Source organism: Rattus norvegicus, chromosome 19, assembly GCF_036323735.1.
Source record: "Rattus norvegicus strain BN/NHsdMcwi chromosome 19, GRCr8, whole genome shotgun sequence".
NCBI classification, from domain to species: domain Eukaryota; kingdom Metazoa; phylum Chordata; class Mammalia; order Rodentia; family Muridae; genus Rattus; species Rattus norvegicus.
In genome coordinates, this window is record NC_086037.1 from 33,623,841 (window position 1) to 33,644,988 (window position 21,148).

Sequence of the window (21,148 nt, forward strand, 5' to 3'; positions counted from 1 at the left end):
CTCTATTGATTCACTTTATTTTCCCAACAATTTTCTGACAGGTTTCCCAATGTGGATTCTGCAGATTCTTTGATATTCATTTTGTGGTTGTCTTTGAAAATTAGAGTCCTGGCTAAGTTTGGGCTGGGGCTTAGAACTCCAAGCCCCAAGTCCGCCCCCCCCACCCCCACCTCCCAGAAGCCTGCTTAATGGCAAACATCAGGAGAGGAGGGAGGAGGGATCGAGAGTACAGGACACCTAGTCATGTTGGTGAACCTGGGTACTGTTCTGGAGGGTGGGGGTGACAGAGAGAAACGGAAGGCCTGCATCTCTCAGAGGAAATGGAGCAGGAGGAGGAACAAAGCCCTATGAGGTAAATGGTGATATGCATTGGGGGCGGGGCAAAGGCACAGCCTAGGCGGTTTCCAAGGGGAAAAGTCCACCAGAAGAGGTGGAAGTAAGGGGGGAATACATACCAGAAGTGCATGCAAAGTGCCTTGGTCTTCTGAGTCACTGCCTTTTACTTTGGCTACTGTGAGTTTCTGAAACCAAAGTGTGGCCTGTTTTAACCTAGGCTCTGCCACTAAGCTATACCCCCAACCTTAATGTCCTTTCCTAAAGAATTTGAATTTGGTAAATACCAGTCATTGACCGGAACTCAGCGTGTCTAGCTGCTTTCTCAGGCCCTCCGAGACAGCCACACAGTGAACCTTCCATGGAACTTCTGCTAGTGTCCTGTAGTGGGCATGAGCTCCACTTTTAACTTACATTTGTGTCTCTTAGCAGGTGTGTCCAGGAAATGCTGACACTACCTGTTCAGCCAGGGAGAGATAAGTAAGTTTGGAAAATAGCTGGCCTCCTATTAAATCAAGCTTGGTTCAGGTCTTCTCAGAAGAGGAAGGGCTAGGTGATGCAACTGTCTAACACCTAGCATGTAACTGATCTCACTGATGTTGAAGTCTAGTTGAGGTAGATAATATATAGCTATAGAGGCACAGGTAGAGAGAGAGAGAGAGAGAGAGAGAGAGAGAGAGAGAGAGAGAGAGAGATATGATATGGTAGACAGACATAGACGGTAGATGATAAATTGATATTGACTGGTATAGATGTGTGTGTGTGAGAGAGAGAGAGGGGGGAGAGGAGAGAGAGAGAGAGAGAGAGAGAGAGAGAGAGAGAGAGAGAGATATGATATGGTAGACAGACATAGACGGTAGATGATAAATTGATATTGACTGGTATAGATGTGTGTGTGTGAGAGAGAGAGGGGGGAGAGAGAGAGAGAGAGAGAGAGAGAGAGAGAGAGAGGTAGATGATATGGTAATAGACATAGATGATAGATGATAAATTGATATTGACTGGTATAGATGTGTGTGTGTGAGAGAGAGAGGGGGGAGAGGAGAGAGAGAGAGAGAGAGAGAGAGAGAGAGAGGTAGATGATATGGTAATAGACATAGATGATAGATGATAAATTGATATTGACTGGTATAGATGTGTGTGTGTGTGTGTGAGAGAGAGAGAGAGAGAGAGAGAGAGAGAGAGAGAGAGAGAGTGATGATATGGTAGACAGACATAGACGGTAGATGATAAATTGATATTGACTGGTATAGATGTGTGTGTGAGAGAGAGAGGGGGGAGAGGAGAGAGAGAGAGAGAGAGAGAGAGAGAGAGAGAGAGAGAGAGGATATGGTAATAGACATAGACGATAGATGATAAATTGATATTGACTGGTATAGATGTGTGTGTGTGTGTGTGAGAGAGAGAGAGAGAGAGAGAGAGAGGAGAGAGAGAGAGAGAGAGAGACGATAGCCAGGCAGATGGTGGTAGGTGGTCTTTAACACACTTTTCACCCTCCCTCAGCTGCTGGAGACATCTCTGGAGTTCCGCCTTGGCATTATGGATGATCTGTTCCACTTGTGACTTCTCAAGGCTGCTGACTGAGTTCAAGAGCCCTCTCCGAACACATCAAGCTGCTCTTCTGACTGCCCCAGCATTGACTTGAGCGAAGTGGCTGAGTGCAGACCAAGCAGCCCAGCTTCCTTCTCTGCGATGCTCTATTTCACGGAGGGCTACTCCAGTTGCTTTCCGTGTGTGACAGCACTGTCCACTTGGATCTTTCCTGGGAAAAGGTGAAAGTTTCTAAATAAAAGTTTCTAAATGGAATATAACATCTGGAAAGTGGGACGTCGTTCTGATTAACTTTTCCTAGGGTGAAGTTGGGATTTTACAAAACAAAAAATGAGTAACTCCAGTGACTCCTACAGCTCTCCATTTTACAGCTGTTAATTTTAATATCCCTTTTGGGTAGAGTGGACCTTATGTAGGTTTCTGAAGAGAAGCTTCCCTTCCCCTGACACTTTCAGGTTACCAGAAGATAGAGACCATGTCTTGTTATTTACCCACAATTCTCTGTGTATAATGGCTCATTATCACGATGCCCATCATCGACACTGCCAACATTTAGCCATTAGGAACACCAACAAGCAAGTGTCAGAAAGCTACACATGACAGCCACATCTTGCCAGCCACTTACTTGTTCCTGTAAATAAAGACTTAGTAGAACACTGTCACATTGATTTCCATATAGACAATGGCTGCTCCCAGCAGTTGGGGCCAACACAGCATGGCACACAACAAGTAAATATTTTCCATCTGGATGTTTAGAAAGTGCTCAGTGACTGTGGCTTATGGTATGTCAGGGTCTGCGCAGAATTGTTGGATGTGATTGCCTTCACCTGTCCTAGAAATCCCCAGTGATGCGTGTGTTATTATCCTTACTGGGTAGCCAAGAGAATAGAATGGTTGTCTTGGAAGCTGGGTACAAGGAACCTGCTCTCACAGTCCACACTCCATGCCCGGTGCCTCTGCAAGGTGAGTACATGATTCCCCTTTCTTTTCTCACTAGTCACTGGAGTTGAGTGGCTAATGTGGGGCTCAGGCTTGCTCCTGGAATACCCTGACTTTCTATACCCATCCAGTACCCTGATGAGAGAGATAGATAGTTGGGAGTAGCTGTCAAAAGTCAACGGGGACGGGATGGGGATTTAGCTCAGTGGTAGAGCGCTTGCCTAGCAATCGCAAGGCCCTGGGTTCGGTCCCCAGCTCGGAAAAAAAAAAGTCAACGGGGCTGTACACACTGGAGAGTGAGGAGCCTGTCTACAGGGAGAGACCTCCTTCATGGACCCTACAAGACCCTGGCTTTGGCACACTGTTAAGTTGCTCCCTGGCTCTGGAAACCCATGAGAAAGATCTTGGGCCTTTTCCTAAAGTGTTTCTGTCTGGCACCAGTCTCCTGTACAGAAGCTACTTGCTTCTCTGGGATGGAAATGATTTTCCCCTCCCAAGACTGGTATCCTGCCCTCTCCAGTGTATTGAGATGTCGATGGAGGTGGGAGTGAATCCCCTGAAATGAGGCAAACAAGCGTGATAGGAGGTAGCAAATAAATAGTTGTGAAGTAGGTAGCTTTCTGACATGAAAAGTTCTATGGGAGGTCCGCGGGTTTCTCTCTGTCACGATGCTAGTGATGAACCTTGATTGCGGTACACACCAACCGCTTAAGGTGGTGACTTAGCCAGCCAGCCTGGATGTTATTACTCAACTTGGAGCTGATTCCACTCTCCAACAGCCATTGTTGGTGTCTTTATCCTGAAATGGAATGCTGCTACTGACATTGCTACTGCCCCCCCTACTTGCAAAACTATGGACAGCTCCCAAAACTGCATCTGCAAGACTCTATGACCAATGAAGAATTAATATTGTCTGTCTGTCTATCCATCCATCCTTCATTCTTTTTCATGTGAGCGTGTGTGTCTGTGTGTATGTGTGTGTGTGTGTGTGTGTGTGTGTGTATTGTTTGTAGACAAGAGAAGAAAGAATGAAGAGGGGTAGAGAAGACAGAAAAAGAGAGATTATGGACTAGCTAGGATTTCACTACGAACTGAGGAAAGAGAAAGCAACAACATCCATGAATCCTGTAGGATGAACAGGTTAGCGGCTGGCGTTCCCAGCCCTTTCATCCCTGCCCTTCATAATTTGAATCCATAAAATGGGCCTAATGATCGGACAGCTTCATTAGCTCCCTGGGGAGCTATTAAGATGCTCTACAGCAAGCTAGACAGGAGGTAGCTCAGGAGTAAAGTGTTGTCCTCTCATATGAAAGACCGAGTTTCACCCCAGCACTCCACAACCACAGCAGAGAGTAAATGCGAATGTCACACAGCAGCGAATGCCCCTAATCAGAGCTCACTGAGAATGGAGATGTTTGAATTAGTGAAGTGACTTTCCGGTTCTGTCTCACTCTTTAGAAGCATTTTGATTATTCTAGTTTCTAAATTTCCTTAGGCCTCAATTTACTCCTCCCTAAAGTGGGGATAAAGCACTATCCGGTCTGAATGCAGACCCCATCTTGCCCAGTGAGGTCTTTCAAATACTCACCAACGGCACCAAGAGGGAGTTTTAACCTTCAAGAAAGCAACCTTATGCGTCTCCTTGGTCGAGCTGTTCAATCGCTTCTTTCTTCTCAGTGAGTTCTTTGAATTGTAGTCATTCAATAGTTAACATTTGCCCGGCCCTGCGTGCATTTTTAGTTAAGTTCAGACCTGGCCAATAGCCTCTCCAAATGGAACAGGAAAAGAAGCAAAAGTCCCTCCTTAAAGCAGTGGTTCTCAACCTTCCTGATGCTGCAGCCCTTGAATACGGTTCCTCGCGTTGTGGTGACCCCCAAGTAAAATTACTTTGATGCTACTTCATAACTATAGTCTGGCTACTGTTATGAATCCCAGTGTAAATATCTGACGTGCAGGATGTCCGACAAGCCACTCCTGTAGGGGTTGTGGTGCACAGGTTGGGAACCATTGACTTAGAGAACCAGCTCCAAGTGACTGGAAGACATTGCAGAAGAAATACTCTGTGCGGCTGCCATGTTGCAGAGCAAGGACCCCACTCTCATGGGCCCCCTTTAGTGAGGTGCTGCACATACTCAAGTGCTTGATATGCATTATGGAGTCAGGGATATGAACAGAGTCTGGGCTTGGGAAACCAGGCCCGAAGAACAGGCGGCACCCTTTGCAAAGGCAACCTGTGTTCTCCAGCCTTCCGGCTCCCCACTGCCCCTTGTGATTTTCTCACAGAAGGAAGTTCAAGGCTTATCGCGCCCACCTCGGCCTGCAAGGAAGATGCAACACGGTCTGACTCTTCTCAACAGCCTTTATTGCAGGACCACCTCATTGCTGATATGGGGACCTCGAGCGGCAAAAGCGCTCGCCTTATATACACAGCAGGCTGGGGCTATGCTAATTGTCTTTCAGGGATTGGCGGAGCACGAATCACCGCACTAGCACCCCTGCTACTTGTCCTCCAGGGATTGGCAGAGCATGAACCACCCCATTAGCATGGTACCGCCCCGGCCAGATTGACACCAGGTACAAACCCGCACATGCGCAGTACTGTTGTTCACCACAGGAGGGCGCCGGATAACCTATGGCCGCCCTGGCAAGGGGACAAGCCTGCGCATGCGCGATAAGTTGTTTATATCCAGACGGGGCTGGATGTTGGCGCCATCTTTGTTTTACCGGGCCGCTCCCTATAAAGGCTGACACCTGCAGAGAGACTGAAGGAAGAAGAGCGAAAAAAGAGAGCGAGTGAGGGAAGCGAACTTTTATCACCTCCTCCACACCTTTGATTGTTTCTCTTTCTGGTGTGTTAGAAAACTGTGAGACCTCAGCTTTCAGATGCAGAAGGGGTCACGTCTCTCCCTGCTCCTTTTCTCCTGTTGGGAAGAACGGGAGAACCTTGTGTGGGGAGCCATGTCTGGGCCTTTGGGATGTGGCTGTAAAAGACCCAGCCCATTATCTTGGAACTTCTTGTCGCTATGGCCCATTTAGCCCCAGAGTCTGTGCTCAAGCACAGCAGCCAGGACACAGTCCCTGCTTCTCAGGAGCCTTCGTTAGCTACGTTCTTACCTTGTAGACATCAGTGTTGTGGGCGAAGCAGACCTTTTCCTCCATTAACTTAGCCTCATCAGCACCATTTTTCTCCCTTTAAATACAAATGCGATTTCAGTGCCCACTGCTTTGGGGAACCCAGGCTGCTTGGCCATTGTCCCCGGTGCCACTGAGGACTGGGGTGCAGTTTTCCCTGCTCCATGCCAGGTAGAACATCAACAAATGGTAGTGCAAGGGGACGGTTTTTAGAAACCTAGCATTTTAGGTCCGGATTAGATACAAGAATTGATCCCTCCAATTTCAAAAGAAGGAAGACACAGCTTAGCCATAGTAAGTGGCAGAGGCAAGGCTGTGTGGAAGTAACCGAGCCTGCAGCCCCAGGGTTCACTTGACACAGATCCAAGCTTTGCTGCGCGTGTAGAAGTCTCAAGATAGAAACAATTGCAGGCCTGTGGAATAGTATCTAGCAACATGAACTAATTTGTCTAATTCAAATAGCATCTACCTACAAAATCCAAGAAAACAAGACTTTTGATCGGGGGGGGGGGGCAGTTAGCATTTCCCTGTAAGGCAAGCGTTTAGAATCACTTGATAGACAAATCCTTTAAATAAATTGGAACAACGGTCACAGAAAAGTTTGGAGCTCCTCCATAAGAGGGGCCACCATGGGACAACTCACTGTGGTAAAGTTGCTCAGGTGACCAGATGGGTATTTACAAAGGAATGCCATTTTTCTTGATGGTTCTCGGTCCCTGGGATGACTCTGTAAGGCCTGGCTCTGTGACTGGGTGTCCTACCCTGTGGGTTGTTCTAGAGGAGAAGAGCTAATACTGGCGACCAAGACCCAGACTGAATTTAGAGAACTCATTTCTGGCTCGGCTACCTTGACCTCACTGTGTAGCAGGGCAAATTACTTTGTCTCTGTCAAGTCCAGTTCCCATCTAAAGACTTGTGCTACAGGGCCCTGACAGAGCATTGAGGTAAGAAGGGAAAAAAAAAAGGAAGAAAGCAAGAGACAAGGAGAGAGGGAAGGAGGAAAAAAGGGAGAGACGAAGAGAGCTGGAGGCAAAGAAAGAAAGGAGAAAAGGATAGAAAAAGATGAGAGGGAGGGAGCTGGAGGGAGCAGAGTAACACAAGCAAGGAGTAAGGCAGAGAGGAGGAGAGAGGGAGGGAGGGAGGGAGGAAGAGAGGTACAGAGGAAAGATGGGAGGGAGGGAAGCTGGGAGGAAGAGAGAATAGGGAAGGAAGGAGAAAGGGAAAAAGGGAGAAAGGAGAGAGAAGAGAAGAAAGGGAAGGAGGGAGAAAGGAAAACAGGAGGGACATTCCGTGACAGCAAAACACCTTCGCTCCTCATCTGCATTTCAAATTTGCTTGCCTAGCTTGTTTCATCAGTTAAACCTAGGCTAAAGTCCTTGTATTCCTTTCTAAAAAATCTAACTCGGTTTGGGGCGAAAGTGAGAGCAACTGGGGAAATTATTTAACGCTGTCTTCCAGGAATCCCAGAGAAACCCCAGCCAGGGTAGGAACAAGTGGCCTGTGGAAGGTGGGAAAGGAGCTGCTCCTGCCCTTGCTTCTAAACCTGCTTTGTGTGCCTGGGGTGACCTAGGAGAGAGAGGGACAAGGGGGACCTGCTGAGATTCCTGCCCACATGAGGGCCTTAAAGAGCCATCGTGGATAAGATGGTACTCATCTTCAGAGGTGGGAGTAGGGGCTTCCTCAGAGAGACTGCTTGCTGGTCCATGTAGTCCAGGTATGAGTGCGGAGTCCACTGTAGCTCAGATTCTGCCCCTGGGGAGGACTCTCCTGCAGAGGTTCGTGAGCCGGATGAGTGAAGGCAGCCTGATGTCCCCTTTCCCCTCTAAAGGCAACAGGAAAGCAACGGCCTAGATCCCAAAGCTGTTTCTGGGAACTGCTCAGCAACTCTGGGGCACACAGTACACGTGAAGACAGGCCTGTGGATACCTTGCTGACAGACAGAAACAAAAGGGGAGAGGCATCCTGTGCTTGCACGCAAAGAAATCTCGCTTCTTGGATGCTGAAAACCTGGGCAAAATCTCTGAGGACCTTTTACAAACCTATCCATCTTCCCGGGTTTACACACTCAACAGGCCTTGAGAAACGGCTTCTCCTGCCCAGTTTTCTCTCCTACACAGCGCCGCTTGCCTGCTCTTTATGGTTTTGTGCGGGCAGGACTGGCCGGTAGCCCGAACCCCGAGGGAGAAAGGTTCTGAGACCCTTACGCTTACCTAGTACAGCCCGCAGCGACACTGAGCGATTTAGGTGACGCACCCGCCGCCAGCAGATGGCGCTGCGCAGCACGTTATGATCCTGGTGTGCTCGGCTGGCGCTGGGGAGGGGACCTCTCAAAAGTTTTGAGTGTGTGTCCGTGTGTCTCAGTGTGTGTCTCTGTGTGTGTCTGTGTGCCATTCCTGGGCTGCAACAATGTTTGTGGAATTAAGTGGTGATTTCCTTTAGTCTGAGCCTTAGTTCTGGCTGTGCTAAGGCGTCGATGTTAAAGTTTACCACACGGCATCTTTCTTTTTCCTAGTGAAACCAGGAGTTTCAAACACACATGATACCCTCACCCTTACTGTTGGCTGTGAGCTAGCGCAGGTCTGCATTTTCTGATCAAATCGCTTGTTCAGCCTCCATATTAGCAGACAACATGCTCTGGGAGACAAAGAAGTGCTGAAAAGGAAAAAAAGTAAGTAGGAAGATCACCTAAGATTTTCTTTCTAAACAAACAAGGGAGTGCTCCTCCTCCTCCTCCTTCCCTTCCTCCTCTTCCTTCTCTTCCTTCTCCCTTTCTCTTCTCCCTCCCCTATTATTATTATTATTATTATTATTATTATTATTATTATTATTATTATTATGTCTTCTCCTTTTCTCTTTCTTTTCTTTATTTTTTAATTCATTTATTTAACTTTTCTTTTTAAAAATTGGGCTTAAAAGAAAGCCTGAATTGTATTAGGAATAAAATCAAGCCATTTTCAAGAAAAGAGAGAGAAAAAGCCTTTGGCTGCTGGAAGATGGGGCTCCTTTGTGTGACCTCTGGAAACACATGGGCTCCATGACCATAAATGTAAAACTGTGAAGAAAAATTGGGGACGTGGGGGAGACAGACCCAGAGTTGGACCAAGTTAAGCAGCAGTGAGATGAGCAGACGGGAGGAACCACTGGGGCAGCTTCTCTAGCCCAGGGCCTGCGTTGGTGAGGTTGGACTATGAATTAATTGTTGCCATAAAATTTGTCTTCTCAGAGTAAACAAGGCCAGTCTGCACGCAACTCCAATAAGATACATGTAGCATTGTTTGGGATAATGGATTTGATGGGAGTGAAAACAGCGGGGGATTAAATGGACCTAGAACGGGTAAATATAACTAAGTGTCATCCCTCTATCGGTATAAACATCTCTAGCACTGCAGAATGGAAAGAAAAGGGGGGAGCAGGGGGGGGCCTGCAGATCCTACTCTTAAGTGACTGACGACTGGGTGCATAGAGCTTTAAAAACTTTCCCTCTGCCCACAGTGAATTCTGCTTTTATGACCCCCACCCTTGTAGTGAACACAGAGCTGTATAGTCCTGTGCAAACTAACTCTAAACTTTGTTTTCCACAATGCTGCTGGAACTTTTGAAGCTTGCAGAAGAACCCAGCTACATTTTATACAAAAGAAAGAAAGAAAGAAAGAAAGAAAGAAAGAAAGAAAGAAAGAAAGAAAGAAAGGAAGAAAAAGCACAAGACCGAAATCTCACTTTAGAATTTTAAAAAGTTTTCATCAAGGGATCTGATTACTGCATCTGTGCACAGGGGCATAATATTAATTATTGCAGTCAATATACACTGTTAATTTTGTTATGTTGTCTCTCCCACCCCATGCCACCTCCTCTCCAAAGCTGAGGACCAAATCCAAGGCCTTGCGCTTGCTAGGCAAGTGCTCTACCACTGAGTTAAATCCCCAACCCCTCACTGTTGGTTTTGTAAATTGTGAATTATTGCTACCAGCTTAGATAATGCATAGCCTTATATCTAGAACTAAAATACATCTTTTTAAAGTAAGAAGTATTTACATAGTTTTAAAAACTTGTCACTTGACACAGTAACTCCATTTGCAATGATTCAATAAGTACAGTGTTTAACATTTTAAATTTATTTAAATGTTTTCACTTCCTTTAAGCTAAAGTTCAGAGACATTTTTTGCAACCAAATGTCATTTATTATCAAGACATGCTATTCATACCTGAACAGTGCTAGCATGGGGAAAGGAAATTTCGGGTCTGTGAGTCATAGCAGTGTCTAAGGCTTTACTCAGTAAAGCCAGAATGGCAGCTTCTCTCTGCGATCTCCGGAAGCTGATTTTTTTTTTTTTTTTGGATCAAAACTTAGAGCTGTCTTTCAAACAGAATCATCTGAAATTTAAAATTAGCCAAGGATTACAGTTTGCAAGGAGGTGTGTCTCCACCCCCAGTGTGAGCTGGTGTCATCAAAGTGAAAGGGGAGAAGAAGAAAGGAACAGAGAAGATGTGATTGTTTTGACACAAGGGAGAGAAGCTTTAGTGTCATTTCATTTTTAACTTCATTTCAAATTATCTTCCAACCACCCTGGTATTTCTGCATGGAGATAATCACATCTCATCAGATTTCTCCAGCCCCGGCAGCTATGCAGCCAGAGCTAACATGGCTGCTTAAATCCTATCACTGTACACAGCTCCAAGAAGACTGGTGGAAACTGGCATGACTGGATGCACACCACCGCCTCCGATATTTTGGTTTTGGGTAGTTTTAATTGTACAGAAGGTGTGTGATGATGTCTCCCCTCCCCCTATGGGGGGGGCGGGTGGGGGGGCAAAATCCCTGAAAGGAAAAACACGAGGTTAAAAATGCATCACAAATCCGCCCCAGGGAAGATGAAGATTTAGACCTGTTGACTCCCCGTGGGAGAAGGTTCACATGGCACATGGACTCACGCACACAGAAAACAGAAGAAAAGCTCATCTTGGGGAAAAGTTTAAAAAAAAAAAGGCCTGGATATTTGGGAGAAGGAAAGGCAATCCTGGTTTCAGGCATCGACCATCAATTACTGCTAGAAACATCTGGGAATTCCCTGTCATTGAGCTCGAATGGGGAAGCTGGGATGATTTGTTTTAACACTGTAGCATTGACACGTGGAAAATGAAGCCCCGCCCCCACACACACCCGGCCCCGCCCCCCCACCCGCTTAACGTTAGAAAAACTCCTATGTAAATGATGGACTGCCTTATCTTGACACCACTTGCCTTAACTTCCCTTCCTCTCACTTCAGTCATTTAATTTGTATGGCTTCCAAATCACAGTGACTGTCATCTATTAGTCTCCTTGGTGACAGAGGGCAGGGGGCTGTTGTATTGGAGTTAATAAAGCAGAAACACAAGCCTAATTATTGGGGAGATAAGCCGTGCTGGCAGGGTTTTGTCCTCTAGGGCTGGAAGCCTCAGTACCCAGATATTTTGGAGTTGAGTCTCTATGCACAGGGTACACAGTCGGCAGCAGGTGGGGTCACATGTTTTTAGACTAGTGATACTGGTACATTTCAACAATCGGCATCCCTAGAGGATGGGTGGGGTGGCACTGCCAGGGAGCAAACCCAGCATCATTAATCAAATGAGAGCTGTGCTGGGGCACGGAGAGGGCTCTCAGAAATGCAAGGGGCAAAGCCAGTAGAAAGTGGTGTTTTGGTTGCAAGGGTAAGCATGTCTATTTAAGTCCAGCCTACACACACACACACACACACACACACACACACACACACACACACACACATACTGAGCAGCTCAGTGTAATATAGTGAGTTATGAATGTGTGTGTGAGAGAGAGAAATTGTCACAGAGAGTCTTGTCAGCACTTAGACTGTGGAAAAATTTAAATATGCATACATGTGTGTGTATATATATAACACATCACTGTATTACCTATGCTAACATATTTTGCATGTGCACAATATGTTAGCAAACATGCAAAATTTGTTAGCATACATGCAAAATATGTTAGCATAGCTAATACAGTGATGTGTTAGTACAGTGATCTAAATGTACATGACTGAAAAGCTGATTTATTGATTATTGACAAGTCCAGACAAGTCCAGTCTTATTGCTATAGGTTGATACATGTACGTGACTATGTTACTTATGCAAGATTCTCCTGTCTGAGAAGTTGACCACCCTGGATACTTTTTTCATATGTATTTATGGCAACAATGCTATCAGTGCTACTGTTGGCCTCCTGGGCTCCCCTACTCCGAAGTCAACAGACAGAAAAGCCTACCTGTGTGCCTGAAGTCGTGAGCAGGAGGGAGACAGTCCTAAAGAAAGAGGAAAAGGAGACGGAATTCCAGGCACCTATCACAGCTGCACTCCGAGCTGTGGCGAAGTGAAGGCTGGGTCTGGAGAGTGATTCTATTAGCGTACTTTGTCCAACAAATATTAAAATTGCAAAGTAATTTGCCCATTTGACAATGGCTAATGAACTTAAGTACGCAGGGCGAACTTTAATAATTGGGGAAATTGTGCAATTAAACTAAAAGCCGCTGAAAATTACTAATAAAATGAACTCTCCGACTTAGCAGGAACGCTCCAGCTTCCAACATTGTATGGGTATCAGGAAAGCCTGGGAGGGAAGGTTTGGGTGACTGTGCCTTTTATTGTGATGACTGACCATAAAGATACTGACCTTGTTTTTGAGATGCAAAGCATAGTAAGAATCCTTTTTCCGCAATACATTTCAGAGTGACCATGTGGTTGGAATTAACGCAAAAAAAAAAGGTCTCACTGGCAGGATAGGTTTTAATTCTGATTTCAGGTTTATGATCTTATCTGTTACTACTTTCAATTTAAGTGGATTACATTCAGCAAAGATCCTTTTACCATCCAGGCTTGGCCGTCTCGTGCTATTAGGTTGTCTCCGTCCAGCTTCTGGAAGCCTCTGAATACATAAAACCATACGAAGCCTCTTAGGTTCAGCCAGGTTAGACTGTAGACACCAGATTAATATTTGATAACGCAGAAGGGCTCTTAATCAGCTTCACTTAGATTTTGCGGCAGAATGTTTCTGCAATTATGATAATTGTTATGCTAAATTTGTTTGTCTTTGTATCTGGCTTTGAGCGTAATCTTCTCTCTTGAAAGCCACTCAATGTGGGGCTTGAGATTCCAACACAAAACCCAATTAATATTAAGATGACAGGCATGATGAGCTCCCAAAGAGACAACAGCTGAACAGACTCTAACATTCGTAAGTACAGATACTTGAGTGATCAAGTACATCTGAGGGAGACACACAATTCAATAATCCCTTTTCTCAAAGAAGTCAAGAGCCCTGTGAGCTGCGAGGGAAATCAAAGGACCACATCAGAAAGAAAATGACGGGTCTGCCCCTGTAGCGTCTCTATTAAAATGCAAACATTATGGATTTCTTTCGGGGTGATGGGAACCTTTTCTGTTTTTATTGATTTCTTTTTATAGCTTGATGATTTCTCTAAGATTACCTTAAAAGCTTAGAGGGAAAAAAGGTGCACCATCAAAAGGTGTCTTACATGACAAGAACACAGGTATTTTGGTTAACATGATATGGCAAAGGTGGAATGTGTCCAGGAGACAGAGATCCCACTTGCTCCTCAGCAGGACAGGGTCACGGCCTCCCGAGCAAAATGGAAAATTTACAGGCTCTTCTGGCCTGCATGGTCAACTCACCCTGTTAGTCGCTGGGCTGGTCGGCTGCAAGGAGTTGCACGTATGCTGGTACAGCCTGGGTCTTCCCCAAGATGGAGATATTAAACACTACGTTAACACAGGCATTTCCACCCTCCTTGTACAAGGCAACTTTCTTTACTCCCCAACCCCCAGTTTCCCAGCATCACGGGCAACTTGGAGGATTTACAGCTGCATTCAGTGTCCAAGGGTGACATCCTAACCCATTGATTTGTAATCAGAAATTGGTTTCCTGTCACTTTAAAAGTGAGGCACTAAGGGGCGATAAAAACAAGGCTGTTGAGCTAAAAATGGAGTTATGGGTCAGGCTCTTGGCCATTGGGCAGTACCTTTAAAATATATTTATTACACTAAAAAAAAATCCTCTCTGGAGCACTTTAAATGACCAGTGACCCTCTCTGGTGACTTATTGTTCTGAGAAATCAGTTCTGTAGAAACTCTTTCACCTGAGCCAAAAATAAAAAACATTCATACAAAAAAATAAACAAAAAACAAAAAAACAAAGCACGCACACACACACACACACACACACACACACACACACACACACACACAGAGGGAAAAAAAGAAAGAAAGAAAGAAAACCATAGCTGCGTCCTGTCCAAAAATTATGCCACTTCAGCATACAGATTGGCAGGAGGGGCAGGAATAGGCTGTGTACCTCAGAGCAACAAACATATTAGAACAAAGAATGGCCTTTGCCAGTGGCCCAATTTCTGCTGTGTCCTACCTAGAGAAAGATGACAGTGAACAGTGCATACCCTATGTGTGCACCTACATAACGCACACTATAGGCAACGACTCGGCTTGTCCTTTCAAACGTTCCCCTAAGAGAAAGCCGTACACAACTCAGGACATTGTCAACTCAGCTGCGCGGTCTAGCCTGGGAACAGATGGCATTTCTCCAACGCAGGTTGTAATCTGAAGACGGAAAGAACAGACCGTTTCTGAGGTCTCTACCGGTCCACTTCGTGAGCCTCCCATTTCCCTGTCCGTCTCAAAGCAACGATAGGATACCTTCCTCCAGAATGCCCCACCCCCAGCCCCCGCCCACGCATACATTCCAGGAGCAGGCCTCTGTGTCATCTAACCAGACTCTGACACAGCAGCATGGAGAATCCCACTCGCAGAGTGACGGGTCCCACATTGTGAGATCTTTAAAACGAAATGTGTCCCCGTTGCCTTCTTCTGAAGTTCTTGCTAATTAATATTCAAAAGGCTGAGAGAGGAAAAATAGATACCTAAATCATACATATGTATATGCCTCTTAAGCTTTATTATAAAGGCAAAATAACCCCTTACTTGGTTAAAATCCAACTTGAGTCAACATACAAAGGTGACTGCACTGTAATCGTAGACATATCTGCATTATGTAGGCATGTTACTTCGCCACCAGAGTCTCTCAATAGTAATTATTATGCCAAGCGCCCTGTTGGCACAATTACACTAAAGCTCTAATTAGCAGCAGTAAGATTAGAACCCCTACATGTTAAATCTGTAGACGCAATGCTGAGTGAAGGATTTAAAACAGTTTCAAAACATTGTATTGTCTTTATTACAGTCTTTATACTTCAGTAAAGAAGGGTTTTCTATAAAATGCACTTAAAATAATCTGGTCCTGTCACTAAAAATAGGAAAGATAAGGTAATTGCAGTCAAACCTAGTGAGTCGGCTTGCTACATAGGTGCATTAAATCGAAAATGACAAAGCTGGGGACCTGCCTTGGGGACACATACTTCCTGCTGGACACGTGGTATTTTTCCACGCTTCGGCTAAGAGAAAGAACAGTAGCCATACTTATCAACGGTCTGCCTTTTCCACACACTGAACCATTGCCTTAGAGCACCAGCTCCAGGCGGATGAGTTTGGTCTGAAAAGCTCTTCACCCGATCTGATTTCAGAGTCAAGAGATTTACCTATCTCCCGCAGGTACCGTGCCCCTTTCTGGCTGAGAGCACATCACCAGGCTGCTTCCTGTTTCCCTAGATACTCACCGGGTGGGAAACTTGAAGTCTGGGGCCTGGGCTGTGGCCTCGAAGGAGAGGGACTGGAGAGGAGCCTGAGGCAGGTTGGGATGGATGCTCGTTCTGATACCCAACTGATCACCTGAAAAAAGCAAAACGGTCAGGGTAAATTATAGGTCCAGCTCCAGGCAGAGAGGAAATGGACTGTGATTGACACATGCCAGGTATCTGTTCGGGCTGGGGAACCATTTTAACTGGACCTTCTCATGAAACCGGGCATTCAGGATTTCCTAGGGGAGACAAGTCTAGAAGCTCTGAGGAAGAAAATAAATTCCATTTTCTTTGCTTGTTTGTTTTGTGACTCTCACCTCACCCCACCACCTTGCAGAAACAAAGGTGCCTGGCTTCCCTGCATATACCAACAGCTGGATTGCGAGGCCATGGTGGGCTCGACCTCATGCCCACTGACGGCATCTGTCACCTCCATTCTGCCATCTCCCGAACGCCTGTCCTTTGCCCCAGCAAGGTCCTGCTGGCAACATGGAGCTTGCAACACATGAAGGTGTAAGAAAGGCTACAGGAACTGGAGGTAAACTGAGTCTGTCCTCAAACCTCAGCTGTCCCACGGACAGAGTGTGGCCTCCCTGTCTGAGTATGTGTGAGCACACTGATCTCTTTATAACTGACTTGAAAGTCCAAAATGACCAACGTCTTTCCCCGGGGCCCTTCCATCGAAGAAAACGCATTATTTATTTTGCTTCCGAAGTGCTAATCCGAACGATGTTGGCAATCTTTAGGATGGAAATAGGAGATAGAACTTCCCAAATGTTATTGTAGGGTCACATTAGTACCATTAAATACAGTCCTCTCCTCCGCCCCCCACCGGACCAAATTCCCATAATTACAGAGACACAGAGTGAAACTCTGCTTGTACACCGCACATATAAAGGCTTGAAACGGCCTCGCCTAAGAATCATAAAAACGTCCCCAAGGATGTACAGTGGGAAGGGGCAGGAGTCACAGGGTGTCCCCTGAATCTTAATAATTGTGTGTATTCAGACATACTTTATAACTAGAAGTGCTGTTTACTGTAAAATTGAGGGCGGGAAGGGCACGATACTTTCTGGCGTCTATATTTTATGCTGCCTTCTTTTCACAATTGCAGACTGGAGGGAGGAAGTGAGAGCACCCCCCAGCCCCCACCCCCACCCCCACCCTTCCGGGTTATCTAATTGCTGTCATAATTCCTATATTTATATGCGCGTGTGTTTTATCTACAAAAGGTATCCACAGGAGAGCCGATCCTTTCGCAAGTGTTGTGGAACTATTAAATGTATATTAGTGTGGTCATTTTTATTTAATGGAAACAAATAACAGTTAATCTTATTGGAAGGGTTAAGTGGGTTTACTTGGTGAAGGGCAAATCCCTTTGGATGCTTTAAAAAAAGAAAAAGAATAGTTTCAGTTGCTGACAGATGGCCTTTGTATGAGAGTAGCTGAGGACAGATACAGTTTCTTTTTACACACTTATGAAACTTGTAGATATAGATACTTGGTAATATGCGGTGGCCTAGGACAAAGAGCGAGCTTGGTAGACAGAGGGGATTAGATTTCAGATAAGTGACAGATGGCTGGCTTCAGAGAGTCAGATAAAATTAAAAAAGAAACCACTCTCCATGTAAAAGTTCAGTCCCATAAGACAATGGGAGCACGCGGCATCTAGCTCTTCCAAACTGTATTCAGTTTCTGGGATTTCAATTGCTCTTTGAAACACACATTTTACTTTTGCCTTTGCGGAAGACAGGGGGATTATTCCTTATTGGTCTAGCTTAGCCAAGAGAAAGTGATAAACAAAGCCTTAACAATATGCCTCGTGGCCGGCTTGCTAAACAGTTCTGTTTCCAGAGTACACAGGATATTTGCATTTGAGTCCCCAACACACTGTACTCCTCCTCAGCGTGAAAAGAGTTTTATAAGCCCAGAGGTAAGAAATGCACGCCCCCCCCCCCCGCTTACTCCATATGTACCATTTAAACTTATAACATCACTATAACCTTCGTCAAATAACCATGCAACATATTTAGTGTTAATTTGTCACCCTCAAATTATTCATCGGTGTCTTGAGTGAGTTCGATAATATTTATGGGCTATACCATTTCATGTTTTCTGGCAATACGGCTTGCTAGATTTCATAGATTTACTGTGTCTGCTTTTTTATGACTGACATAGCAATAACCAGATTGCAAAGATATTTATGTTGTTTGTGGCTTAGCAAGATAATTAAAGGATATAAATTAATCAAGTGCAATTAATTAGAAACTTTATGTTCGTAGCAGTCCTTCTTTGCATGTATAATTTATATTTATTGATTTCCTGGCTTTCATTAGCCTATGAGATAACAGCAAAAATGCATTAGAGAGGAGAATGCACAATTAGCGTGAGAGTGAACCTTGGCGTAATGGATGGATCAGCACATGTTTGGGACAAATATAAAGCTTTGTTAACTGTCATAAGCAGTCACAATTGACGAGTGGCATTTCACTACATATCTTTCAGCTGATTAACAGCGTTTTTAAAGAGTCCCCTTAATGGGAAGCTGATAGGTTGGCTAAATTTACATTTTAATCAGAGTATTTATGATAGAGGCAGAGGGTAGGGGACATTCCCTGAGGGACTGACAGAGGGAAGAGGCTTGAGAGGGTGCACGCTCACCTTTTTCTTTCTTTTTTCCCCCCAAAAGGAATGGGGGCCGAGATCTCTTGTGGGTTCTATGTAACATCCAGTTCATCTCCAGCAGAGAGGGCCAGATGCACACCATGTCCAGAGAAAGCTGCCCCACTTCAGGATTTCTTTCCTGGTGTCTAGGACCAACCCTTAGCAGCAATAGAGGCTCCCCAGCCTTCTCATCAAGAGCTTCCACAGAGGAGAAAGTCTTGTTCTGAGGAAGAACAATCCCCTATTAAGCACGCTTCTCTTGTTTCCTGAGCTGAGGGCCATTCTAACAAGTTCCAGAGGACCACCCAATAGGCCACTGTCCCACCGGAGAGTGCTTGCATGCTGTACTGAGAGCCACCATTTGAATCCAGAAGCGGAGTCTCCTCCTGGACTGTAAACCATCAACACTCAGATTCTTAGCAGGAATGGAAGGTCGCAGAGAAAATGCTCTGCTTAGTCCCCTTTCTCAGTGGGAGACAGGGGAGCTTCCTCCTGGAAGCCCCAGGAGTCTGAACAGCATCTCCATCACCTTTCTGAGCAGTAACTTGTCCAAGCATCTTCAAGAAGACACACACCTAGGCTGTTTCCTACTCTGAGTCACTATCCCATATAGCAGAACCTGCAAGGATGAGCCTTTCTGTGCAGGAACAGGGTCTCTAAAATGGGTAACACACAACAGAACTACCTCGGGACTGGCCAATTAGTGGAGCCACTACATAGGATTTGTGTCTGACTGGTGTCATGGCCTTTAATGGGTAACTCGGCAGGAGAGGACCTATTTCCTGTCTTTCCAGTGTGGAGATGAGACAATAGGACTGGACAACCGTGTTATATATTTAGTGGTAGGTCCCCGTGTGCTCTTTATATGAAAGAATGTCAGGGGCCCCTTTGGAGAGAGAAACAAAGGGCCTTCTCCTAAGGGGGCTCCTTCCTAATTCAGAGTCCAAGGGGGAAGATCTTCTGTTGAGAAAAGGACTTGGTCTTTCTCAAGTCACAGCAAAGGCGTCACCCTGATTCTTGTCATTCTTTCTTGCTCTGGTTTTGAGTCTCAGGCTGAACCTGAGGGCTCAGAACCCCCTCCCCCTCTTTCCTGGTGGAATTCTGTGCTGCAGACCGAGAGTATTGACTTGCCCTGGGGCAGCTGAGTTGAGTTACAGACACTAAAGCAAGGCGACAAATGAGGAAATACATTTTCTTTATTTAACTCAGTGAGAAGAAACCCTTATTAGACCCTAAAAAGACAAAATGAGCAAATATGAGATTAATACAGAGGAAGGAGGGGTATGATTTCTGCTTTATGTGTTGATAAGCCCCTCCCCCCTTTCATACTAATTATTATTACCATTATTAGTATTCTTTTACCCCTCAATTGCCTTCGGATGTTATCCAAAGGGAAGAACTCTGTCGTCTGGGGAGAGCTCCACGGTATTGTTTATTTCATGTAATAAAATGTATGTAATGATCATGATTAATGTTTGTTTATTGTTGTATCTTTGTGTTTTCCTTCCAGTCTCAGTGTGATACTGGTTTAATTAAACTTGGGAGAGGGGTGGGTGTGGGCCGGGGTGACAGTCTCCAGAAGTTTGCACAATAATGGAGTACACATTTGGGGTTTTTTTCCCCCCACGTTGGGTAGCATGAAGATGTCCTCATAAATGACTGATTCTGCCTGTTCTTTCAAAGGAAGGTCCATCCCTTACCCTTTATTGTGTAATTTACAGATAAATTTGTTGGGCCTCAGACCAAATGCTTTTATGTACAGAAATCGCAATGACAGTAGAAATTATGGTAATTGAAGAGTGCTCTATTTTAGGTCTTCCCAGATCACAACACGAAATGATCCTCAGTGTCTTCCCTGACCATAATCATGCCCTGGATTCCAAATTATTTTTTATTAGTTTGTTGTGGAGTTTAACGGTTTGTTGAGAGACTATGAAGGGCTGAGAAGAAATGGCGAAGTATCACTGCCATTGAGTATCTCCCCTAGAAAACACTGGGAAAGGCCCAGTGGGGGGCAGTTGTTTTTGTACTTCCAAAGCCCCCAGAAGCCTTTGCCAGGAATCTTGTGTATTTTCTTAATCTCTTTTCGAAAAGCAAATGTGGATCTTCAGTGGAATCCATAGCCACAGAACTTTGAAATATATCAGTCTGCTTTTCAAATGTTTAAGTCAAATTCAGATACGGAGACACCTCACTGGCGCACTTTGCAGCGTACAAAGCATTTTTACAAGCTTCTCTCTCTAATCTTTCAAGGAGGCAGGTCATGGATTTCAGTACAGCACACTGTGACACACATACATACATACACATACACATATCACTCATACAGACTTACTTGCTATGCCCAGTTTTTCTCAATTTGCTTTTATTCCCCTTCAGTAGCATAAATATTCTTCCCAGTTGGCATAGAAAGCTTTGCTTTCATCGAGATATTTTTGATAGCTTCAAATTCCTCTCAGTATAAAAAATGTTGAATTAATATTTTTGTGGGTAGACTGCACACATGCACACACATACTTACATTCTGTTTGTACATGTGTGGATATATGTGAGAAGATACAAGCAAGGAGAGAATTATTCTTAAGTTTTTCATGAAACAGAGTCCTAAATTGGGGGGACAGTCTGACAGATAGGCCACTAGCTATATGCCAATTTGGGCTCCATTCCGACTATCTATGCAGCACAGTAGCCACACCTCCAGCTCTAAAAATTTCAATCTTTACATTTTTTCTGCTTAGTGAAGTAAAATATTCACTGTTTATGTCTTCCCCCAGTGAGTAGTGGACAACAGCATGTTGCTGTGAGCTAGT

The 21,148-nt window shown here is 45.0% G+C and overlaps 2 long non-coding RNA genes across 10 annotated transcripts; one reads left to right on the top strand and one right to left on the bottom strand.

Annotated features, from left to right (window-relative positions):
* Position 1: 1 nt before the first annotated feature.
* LOC120098500 (uncharacterized) lies at positions 2-6,731 on the bottom strand. 2 transcript variants are annotated; one of them, XR_005496750.2, is made up of 4 exons: positions 6,599-6,731; positions 5,938-6,013; positions 5,695-5,744; positions 2-5,585 (listed from the first exon to the last, which is right to left on the bottom strand). It is a non-coding gene; the product is annotated as an uncharacterized LOC120098500 (long non-coding RNA). The 2 variants fall into 2 exon arrangements; XR_010060425.1 differs by having other exon boundaries at positions 2-5,744.
* On the top strand, positions 5,502-19,806 carry LOC102553117 (uncharacterized). 8 transcript variants are annotated; one of them, XR_005496749.2, is made up of 6 exons: positions 6,744-6,899; positions 8,468-8,623; positions 9,179-9,289; positions 16,012-16,212; positions 17,529-17,607; positions 18,364-19,806. It is a non-coding gene; the product is annotated as an uncharacterized LOC102553117 (long non-coding RNA). The 8 variants fall into 8 exon arrangements; XR_005496747.2 differs by having other exon boundaries at positions 5,627-6,899; positions 16,012-17,607; XR_005496748.2 differs by having other exon boundaries at positions 17,529-19,806.
* Positions 19,807-21,148: the final 1,342 nt, after the last annotated feature.